Below are 11,432 nucleotides of genomic sequence, written 5' to 3'. Positions count from 1 at the left end.
CCAATTTCACATCGCAATATCAAAAAATTTCTGCTCGCGCTTTGCGCTCGCATTATCAATGTAGGAAGATTCCCAATTACTCATCCTTTTCATGATTTACAAAACATGAAGAGGGTGTCCCATTGTTAGGTCTAAATCTCGAATTTTTCCGCTTCGCGCTCGCATCAAATGTTCAGTTATATACTTATCTTTTTACGATTACAAAACGTGCTTAGAACTTCCATTCTTCAGGTAGAAATGTCAAAATTTTCAGCTCGCGCTTCGCGCTCTCATTATTGGATTGTTGAAATATGTAGTGTCTTTGTGGCTAACTGCAAGCAGACCTAACAGATCAATTTTTGATCAGATCAAAACGTATATTAGAAATTTCTGCTCTCGCTTCGCGCTAGCAGTAATTATTTAGTTGGATACACATCTCGTTTATGATCACAAACATTGCCATGAATGCTTTAATCTTATAGGACAAAATGCATGAAATAATAAAATAGCACGCGCTTCGCTCTCGCATTATTTAAATGAGGTTACTATACAATTAGGTTGAATTATAAGAATGAAGCTTAGAAGTGACTATGAAGACAGCCCCTTCAAAGAAACAAACGAAAATCAACTTCGAGCAGCCGATCGGGGAAAATGTGGCTGAAAAAAATTCCGCCCCCCCCCCTATTGGCGAAGGCTCGATCCGCCCCAGTTGCATGATCGAAAACAATATCGAAATCAACAAATATTATGGTAGATTCTGACCTTTCATAATGTGAGGGATTTCGACCACATTATTGCTATCAATAGAAGCATTCACTTTCACAGATTCGAAAGAATTTAAAGTATAGGCATATAATAGGCATATTATGATTTTAACTGTCAATTTTGTTGATTGATTGAGAAGTGAAAGCGATGTGATAAAAATAATGGCACATTGATCATGCGGTTTTAGAACTTAGAAAGAGAGAGAGAGTGAAACTTGGAATGATATTTTCAAAGCCCCAATTGCGAAGGGCTACTCCACTGTACTGTAGGCTACTTCTTCAGTTCACATAGTTCTGAAGTGCACTCCAGAAGGTGTCTAATTATATCGAATGCAATAATCTTTCACTGAATAAAAATTCTTTAGTGTTAGGGTCCTGTCGCTCCAAGATGTCATCATTCTTTTGGGGAACGTTTCTGTGCTTCATATTTCTTCATATTTTAGGTAAGCTAAAACGTCTCTCCGTTGCACCAATTAATCGTGATTGATAAACAGTGGGCTCGTGAATCTTGGTAAAAATTACATTATTTTTTTTTTAGTTTTCGCAAATTACGTGCAATGAAGTCTCCTTTTATTAGTGTGTTGAAATTGAAATATTTGTTGGTACACAATAAAAATGTTTAAATTTACGAATAACGCTGTTTACTATATATGAATCGTACAGTTGTTCAAGCAGTTTAAACAAGAGTTTAAATCTTAAACAACAAAGTTTAATTCTTAATATTTGATTCTCAATAAATTAAGCATGGTTTTGACAACTACTGTGCGATTCACATAGCAAACAGCCGTGTTTAAAATTTCAAACAGCGTTTTTAATGTGTAGAAGGAGAAAGAAAAGAAATAATCATATTATTGGAAGCTACTAATTTCATGATGAAATTTAAAACCTGAAGTCTGTCTACCTTCAATAATAAATTGCATCAAAAATCATTACAATTTAGGGTTCATCTATTGAAACGTTAGGACTATAACATAGAATTGATTAAACCAAGGTTCCGTAACACAAAGACTAGCGATTAGTTACCCATCCATTTTACGATTTACAAAACATTAAAAGAGCGTCCTGTTCTTAGATCCAATTTATTTTTCGACTCGCGCTGCCGTCAATTGTTTAGTTATGTAACTCGAGTCCTGAAGAAGATACCGGTGATTCGACCTATTAGTGAGTGGACCTATGCAACGATACCAAATGACTGTTAGCCCGAATGGGTTTAGACAAAGTGATAGTGAACCGACTGAAGTTAGACCAAATGGAACATGGACGAAATGAGAGTAGACCCAGTGGTTATTAGACCAATTGGCTATTAGGCCAAAAGGTAATAGAAGTAATGATATTGGACAAAGTGGACATTGGACCAACTGAAAAAAATATACAATTAGACTAAATGATAACAAACAAAACGGCTATTAGACCAACTGGCTATTAGACGAGATGGTAATTAGACGAAATGGTTATAGAACTAAGGTGATAGTTGACTAACTAATGGTAGACGATGCGATAGTGGGGAAAAGGTAGTAGACGAAATGGCAATAAACCTATAAATATCCATACAAAGAGTAATCCTGATTTCCAAATAATTTCATTCTCTTTCTCGTGTCTCAAAATACTAAGTGAAAGCATATTTTATATCTTATCTGTAGCTCGAGTCCTGAAGAAAATACCGCTGTGACATTATGCGTTGCGACATGTGATATTATGCGTTGCGACATGTGATATTATGCGTTGACAATTTGCTGCGACATTATGCGTTGCGACATGTGACGTTATGTGTTAGAAAAACTACAACATTATGCGTCGGACGCTCTTGCATGGCAAAATGTCGCAATCTGCGACCATATGCGTTGGTGCGACATTATCGGTTGTAACAGGCCCCACACACCCACAAAAGTAAAATCTAATGAAGAAATAATTGTTGAGTGAATTTGCTGTTGATATAGCAAATTCACTCAACAATTATTTCTCTACTATTGGGAAAATCTAGCTGAGAAAATTGAGGAGCCAAATGTTAATTACCGAGAGTTCATGGGTCCATACATTAGTCAAACATTTTTCTTCCTGCCAATAACAAGTTCAGAAGTTAAAGAAATGTTATACACTCTTGATCAATCTAAAGCAAGTGGCTATGATGATATATCAGTTCGATTGTTGATATACGCTATGAATTGTATTTGCAAACCTCTTTCGCATATATTCAATCGATCATTTACCACAGGCATTTTTCCAGATAAATTAAAAGTTGCAAGAGTTATACCAGTTTTCAAAAAGGGAGATAAAGAATTACCTGGAAATTATAGACCAATATCAATTTTACCCGCGATTAGCAAAATATTTGAAAAACTAGTGAATGCACGATTGATGAAATTCATAGAAAATAATGAAATATTGTACAAACACCAATATGGTTTTAGAAATGGATACAGTACGAAACTTTCGCTGATAAATCTTATTAATCAAATTACAAGATATACTGATGAAGGAAAGGTGACAGTAGGAAGATTAATCGATTTTGCTAAAGCTTTTCATACGATTAATCATTCTATTCTCATTAAGAAACTAGAACAATATGGCATTCGAAGTATGACAGTAGAGTGTTTAATGATAATTTACGAAACAGAAAGCAATTTGTTAATTATGATGGTGTAAATTCCGAATACAGGTCAGTTTCATGCGGTATTCCACAAGGATCAGTTTTGGGTCCAACTTTGTTCTTGTTGTATATAAACGATTTGGCAAACTCATCAAATTATTTCAATTTTCGACTTTTTGCGGATGACTCGAATTTATTTCACACTTTCAATTGCGATAAACGACACATTGATTTATCAGAAATTAGTCTCAATTTAAACAATATCATAGCATGGTACAATGCCAACAAATTGTCAATCAATGTTACGAAAACTAAATATATGTTGTTTAAAAATAGACGAAAAAATATTTTGATATCAGGACAATTGTCACTGAAAGGAACTTTATTAGAGTGTGTTGAATCAACATTATTTCTTGGTATATGTATCGACAAAAACCTTACATGGAAGAAACAGGTTGACATTGTCTGCAATGTGCTAAGCAAAAAAATTGGAATACTTTATAGATTGAGGAATTATGTAACAAAGAGAATCTTAGTTATGTTATACAACTCATTTATTTTACCACATATAACGTATGGTCTGGAAGTATGGGGTGGGACGTGCAAAACAACCCTGAACCCTATATTATTACTACAAAAACGAATAGCTAGAATAATGACGTTCAACCATCATACTTACCACTCTGCTCCTTTATTTTATGATCTAAATATTCTCAATATTTTCAAACACTACCAATATTTGATAGGAGTATTTATGCACGATTTAATTAATAATCGGTTGCCACATAGTTTTATTGATTATTTTTCATTTATAGATCATCCTTACAATACAAGAAATAGAGAAAAGCGAAATGTTAATCTTGAGAAAAATAATACCAATTTGGGAAAAACAATCAATTTCATTTTCTGGTCCTACTTTATGGAATCTCCTGCCAAGTAATATTAGAAACACCCCCAGTCGTAAGACATTTAGCAAATCGTTAAAATTAATGCTACTGGAAGATTATAATTAATTTGATATGGTAAAATACTGCCTGAAAACAAATAATTCTATGTAAAGAATTCGTGAATAATTAAGACGTTTGTTTTTTTCTTGTAAATAGTGTAAATATGTTCACTGAAAATGATCGAAACTTTCTGCAACATTAATAAGTAGAATTAATATTGAATTAGTTGTACAATATTGAGATTTAGTTAAATTTATTGTTTAATCTATTAGTCAGGCAGCATATGTCATGATTTACCGGCTACTTCGACAAATTGGCTAAGTCTGATTTTTCACTTTTATGTGATTGGTGACATCACAAGGAACAACTTCCAACTTGGTGACAAATTTCTAATGGTCATCTTGACCATGTTAGGGGTCAAAATGTGGTCAATAGGGGTCAATTTTTTAAATTGCCCCAATTCTGTCAAATGACACATCAAATTGTTTGTCTTGTTATACTGAACAAAAAAGTGTACACAATCATATACTCTTGACCTCCCGTTAAAAAGTTATGACCGGAAATGTCAAAGGTCAATGAACTTTCGTTCAATGGCAAATTACACTGAAGGTGTTAAGAAAGCTCATTTTTTCCGTGTTTTTATGCATGTGTGTACTTTTTTATTTTCTATTTTGATAAGTCCATCGTCAGAAGTCCTTCTCCAGAAGATATAAAGGGTCAAGACAAGGTCAGGGAAAGGTCAAAAGGTCAACAAACTTTCATTGGAGGCCAAAATACACGTCTAATATGGCGGTTAGAAGTTTAGAAGTCTTATTTTTCGTGGGTTTTTTATTTTGAGTCTATATCTAAGAAGATATTTTATATACAAAGGGGTCAAATGTGCTTATTTAGGAACAATATAGATAAAAAGAGATAGACGTCGAATACATTCAGTGTGGTATGGTATTGCATGAATACTTTGAAAAGACTTGACAAACCCTTATGCCCTTAAAATCTTATGATCTTCAAGATGTGATGAGTGCAACCAGGGTGTTTTTTATTTAGGAATTCAATTCAAGTTCGGTTCACTTTCCATTTTCTAATCTTTGATATGTAAAGAAGTATTTCCTTCATTTGCTTTGTACAGAATATCTTAATTAACAGAAATTATTGTAATGTATTGGGGTATAAGTATAATACTATGTTAACAGAAAAAACACATCGATTGATAAGTGCTCCCATCTCTTAAGAAAGATGCCCAACATTTCATTTGGATTATCTTGCAAATAAGATAATGAGGTTACGATTGAAGATGATAAGTTGGGCTCCAATTGCTCCTCAATTAATTCTAATGTCTGACGGTTATATTGTTTCTGACAAAGAAGCAACATCGTGTATGCATGCTCATTGTAGTCATGGATGTCCATTATGCTGATGTAATATATTCTGACCATTACTCGATCTCTGGAGTCAAGAAGGACTATATTCACATTTATGGTTCATGTGCTGTTCTAAGCTTATCATTGGGCCCTTTTGCATTTTGTAAAGTGAAAATTTATAAGGATTTCGTGCATACTTTTGGTCAATTGTATTTATTTTTTTTTAGTAAAAATGCAAGTCTTCACAATTTCTGGGGGCAGCTGCCCCCCCCCCTTCCCGCTGCGGTATGGCTGTGGTTTACTTCAATTATATAATTATTCTTTCTAGTAACATGCAGGTAATTCAGCAAGTAGGAAAAAACAAGAACGACAAAAGAACGAAAACAAAATCTGCATCTTGTATTAAGTTTAGTTTCACGTTGTATGCTCTGGAAACACACACTTGATAAAATAGTACAAGCCGCGTTAATGTCAGCACATAATCAGAAATGTGTAGTCGTTGGCTCCAGAGATCGAGTAATGGTCAGAACATATCACATCAGCATGATGGATACCCATGACTACAATGATCATGCATACACGATGTTGCCTCTTTGTCAGAAATAATATAACAGTCACACATTAGAATTAATAGCAATTTGAGTCCAACTTATATCATATCATCCTCATTCCTTACCTCATTATCTTATTCGTAAGTTAATCCAAATAAGATGTTAGGCATCTTTCTTAGGAGCTGGGAGCACTGATCAATCGATGTGTCTGTTAACATAGTGCACATAATTATATTCCCCAATACATTACAATACTCTCTCTATTGATTAAAATATTATGTACAAAGCAAACTAAGTATTAAATGTATCTTTACATAATTATCAAAGACGAGTAAATTGAAAATGAACTGAACTTGAATTGAATTCCTAAATCCAGAAACTCGGAAAGAGCTGGTTGCACTTATACCATCATGAAGATGAATTTAAGGGCATAAGGGTTTTTCAAGTCGTTTGAAAGTACCACATTGAATGTATTCGACGTCTATTTCTGTTTATCTATTTTAAATAAGCATATTTGACCCCTTTGTATATAAAATATCTTCTTAGATATAGACTCAAAATAAAAAAAACACGAAAAATAAGACTTCTAAACTTCTAACCGCTATATAAGACGTGTATTTTGGCCTCTAATGAAAGTTTGTTGACCTTTTGACCTTTCCCTGACCTTGTCTTGACCCTTTATATCTTCTGGAGAAGGACTTCTGACGATGGACTTATCAAAATCGAGAATAAAAAAGTACACACATGCATAAAAACACGGAAAAAATGAGCTTTCTTAACACCTTCAGTGTAATTTGCCATTGAACGAAAGTTCATTGACCTTTGACATTTCCGGTCATAACTTTTTAACGGGAGTATATGAGTATATGATTGTGTACACTTTTTTGTTCAGTATAACAAGACAATCAATTTGATGTGTCATTTGACAGAATTGGGGCAATTTAAAAAATTGACCCCTATTGACAACATTTTGACCCCTAACATGGTCAAGATGACCATTAGAAATTTGTCACCAAGTTGGAAGTTGTTCCTTGTGATGTCACCAATCACATAAAAGTGAAAAATCAGACTTAGCCAATTTGTCGAGGTAAATGACATCTGCTGCCTGACTATATGATAATGACATTATTTGGGGTTAACCTCGATTAGCATCTTGCTATTATGTTAGCTCCAATTACCAAATGTTTTGTTTATATGACTTGTGATGTATTATTCCTTGTAATTGTACCTGACAGTAATATTTGGTACTAAATTCAATTCAATTCAATTCAATTCAAATCTGCATCAATTTTCTGTGATCAGCAACTCACAGATCCGAAAATGATATGTGAAGATTTAAAGATATTTGTTACGGATGTTGCTGTAATGGAAGTTATCAAACTAGTTCACAGATTCCAGCCGAAAACATCAATATCAAGCAAGCACAAATGTGTTTTTATGGCCATCTGTTGCTATATTTTTCAAACAGAATCTAAGGAAATTATGCAAGATATTTCCAAATATTGAAGAAAATTACAAATGATTGTGTAACAGATGTTATTTGCGTGTGTGTGTGTGTGGGGGGGGGGGGGGGTGGGTGAGTGAGTGTGTGTGATTGAAGCTCGCTTGTACGTATTTTCAAGATAAAGCATCACTGGCCATCAATCACCTATGTGGAGCAACGGCGAGCTATCCTTATTTTTGTTCAAACAAAATAAATTGAAAAATTGCAAGGAACCTATTTCTGGATATGAATGAAAATGTTACGGATACAGTCAGTTATTCGCCTGTATTTTCAAGCTTAAACATTATTAGCCACCAAGTACAAATGTGGTACCATATAGCAACCCATCCATGTTACCACCCCCCCCCCCCCCGAAATCATGAAGGATTGGAAGAAAATCATGACATGTCACATTAGGGGCTCCATACCAAAACGAATACGAATAGACTGCTAAAAATTAAAGTACAATCAAACAATCATAATGATAATATAATTTAAAATTTTGTTGCGAATATTCAGACCTGTGGACTGTCCGATACTCAAACAAGTTATATGCATGCATAGGCCTATATCAAATCTTAGAAGGTAGATTTTAAAGTTTGGAGGTTCGGCATATTACTTATTATAATGCCTATATATCATGGAAAATAATATCACAAGTGACCATTTTGGACAGGAGATGAGTCAAAATCAATGTCGGCTAAATTTATGCATTTCCCATGTCAAGGCAAAGTCGGGGGAGTTTTGGGCGAGACGTTGGACTCTATAGTTTCTTAATTATAATTACTACTGTTTGTTATATCATTATCGTCATTATTATTATCAATATTTCTGATTTGGAAATATATATTATCGCTTTAACATGTTATAATTTACTATCGCAATTATCGTTATCATACTAAATTACCATAATTTCCGTTATTTGTTATCATCGCCATATCATACCTGAGAGTGCTCTTCAATTGGTAACAATTGTACACTGCAAAAACTCTGGCGTTGATTTAACACCAGCCCGAATTCTATATATGTCCACACCAGAAAAGTGTTAAACAACACCAGTTTCGTTTTGGTCTAACACCAGGTAGGTGTTTATACAACACCAATCAGTATTAAAACAGCATCGGTTTGATTCCAAACTGGTGGTGTTTCAATACTTCTCTGGTGTAGACATATGTAGATTTCGGGCTGGTGTTAAATCAACACCGGAGTTTTTGCAGTGTGATGATACTGTATAATTTGCTTTATATTGCTGAAAGACGGGCTAAAAATACATTTGGTTTTAAACAAATCCCGAGCTTTGATGTGTGTTTTATTTTTTCTTTCATTATTCCGTTCATGCAGGTACACAAATTAATAAACAAGACAGGAAGAAAAAAAATCAAACTTGTTTATGCACTTTCATTCGGCATTTAATTCATCCCTTATAGAGCATGCAGAGTATAATGTAGTACAAGGAATGAAATTGGGTCGGTGTTTCCAATCACTATATGTCCCACTCGTTTTAACACTGAATAGTGATTTTCGGGTGCAATAATGTCAGGGCTTCATTTTTACACCACACACCACAGACACCGTCAGATGAGAAATGGGACCTTTGCTTGCTGCTTGGTTTTCTTAAAGAATTAAAGTCAAATCAATATTAACCGAACCCTTAACTAAGATCGAAAATGTAATGTGTATATTTTTTAATTTATCAAACTCGCAGTTTGTATATTTCAATTCTGTTTGTAGGAAGAAATGAAGTGATTTCTCAGACCACCATACGATCGAATGCCGGAGAGATAGCTTACCTTCGTTGCCCCTTCCAGACAACTCCACAGGAGCTGGCCAGGGTCACGTGGACTAAAGATGGCCGCGATAAAATTGTGAACGTCACAGGCTGCACCGGTAATGCGGTAATCTCCTGCTCAATCTCGCGGTCTATTCCCGAGAAGTACGCGGTAGACACAGCTGGCCGCCTTTCGAGTGGTTTTTACACTGACAATAAATGAAGTAACTCTTGCAGATGATGGAATTTATGTCTGTAAAGTGGTTAGGAGAGGTGGACTCGATGACATCACTTCCAGACTCGCCGTGACATGTAAGTAGACCAAATACATTGACGTCATTCCGCTGTCATCTTGGAGGCGAAAGTCATTGCCTTACAGGCATTAGTGTTCTTATCACCGTAAGCTGGCGCATCTCTGACAACTCTGCTTACGCGTATTCCTATATCCTCTGAGGGAGGGCGCTATGAGACCATTTAAGCGTCACATGCAAAAGGTCTATACAAATATTTGAGGATGTGAATGGGGGTTTTAATTAATGCAAAATCTATTCTAGAATGACTTGGATAATTAGAGAGAGTGAAAGAAACTCTAATAAAACAAGCATTATTATTACAAATTTCAACAAATTCACATGGTGTGATATAAACACATTGTGAACATCCATAAAAATAATTAGCTTTACACCAGAGAAATGTTCATGTGAAAGTATATGTCCTAATGGCACCATGGTTTGTCAATTCAGAAACTACGTGCTTGGCTTCATTTTTTCTCTACTTATGAGTCAAGTTTGGATGGTCGTAAAAAAAAACCATTACACCATTAATCAACAGGCTATACTACGACCTCGGCAGTACTGGTAGTGAAGAAACGTGTCCTCTAAGTCTAAAGTCCTATATGTAAAGTTTCATTTCATTATTTAACAGACCGTGTGCAATATTCAAAAGCCTAAGAATATTCAAATCCCCGACATATTTGTGCACCTTACGCCATTACCTTACGTCACTAACTACTAATAAAAAAAGTATATCCCACCCCTAAAAAAACACTACGCATAATTGTGGCAATACATATACCTGTATGTATTCATTTGATCTTTTCTGAAAAAAAAATTAAACAGATGTACCTACGGAGATCGCCGTCATTGACGTCGAAAAGGATGTCGAGGTTTCGAACGAGAGCACGTTGTACGCAGTCGTCAACCGTCCTTACACGCTGAACTGCACCATTCCATCTCCATGCAACCCTCCCGCCAATATCACCTGGTCCGCCCCTGATCTCAATCCTCAAATTTCAAATCAAGCCAATCACTTCAGCGCTTCTGATTCTCCATTAGTGACGTCATCAAGGACGATGACGCTTACCGCAACCTCGGTGGAGTCTATGAAGGTGGTGCGGTGCACCGCAATGCATTATGGTCTGCCGGCTCCCCTCAGCATTAGCGCTACTTTTGATGTCGGCAGTAAGTATTGAGTACCTTTCTTTCCTGAAAAAAAGCATTCATCCAGATAAGATGATGTGACATGATTGTTGTATGGGGAGCGGGGGAGGATAATGTGACCTAAATTTGTGACCTCCGACCTCTCCCCCCCAGAAAATGTGTAATAATAAAGAGTTACACCACATATAGCTCTCTCCTTTTAAAGCATATATTGTTCCACTTTCTCCATCTTTCTTGTTTTCTCCCTCTTTCACAGCATGAACAATGCAGGGGTGATGGGGGGAGGGGCGCTCGCTCCCTCGCTCCTCCTGTCGCCGCTGAACCAGACCATATGTCACACTAAGTAGGTTTAGAAGACTTAAATTTCAGCGAATTAATCAGCGCCTTACTTTTTTATGAGCGAAACATGTCAAAAAATTAATCTTTAAGGGTTTTGCAGTTATTTTTTTGACAATTGGTACAACCTTTATGACGTTATGAAACTATTGAGAGGAGAAAGGGTGAAAAATGCATCTATTTTTCTTGATATCGTGTTAACATTCGTCACTAGATGACA

General features: G+C 35.4%; 1 pseudogene; it reads left to right on the top strand.

Moving 5' to 3' along the window:
- Positions 1–1,007: 1,007 nt before the first annotated feature.
- LOC121419806 overlaps positions 1,008–11,432 on the top strand; it is a 29,840-nt pseudogene continuing 19,415 nt past the window's right edge.

This window comes from Lytechinus variegatus, chromosome 8, assembly GCF_018143015.1.
Source record: "Lytechinus variegatus isolate NC3 chromosome 8, Lvar_3.0, whole genome shotgun sequence".
Taxonomy (NCBI): domain Eukaryota; kingdom Metazoa; phylum Echinodermata; class Echinoidea; order Temnopleuroida; family Toxopneustidae; genus Lytechinus; species Lytechinus variegatus.
The sequence above is the reverse complement of the archived record's forward strand: the minus strand, read 5'-3'. Positions and strand labels throughout refer to the sequence as shown.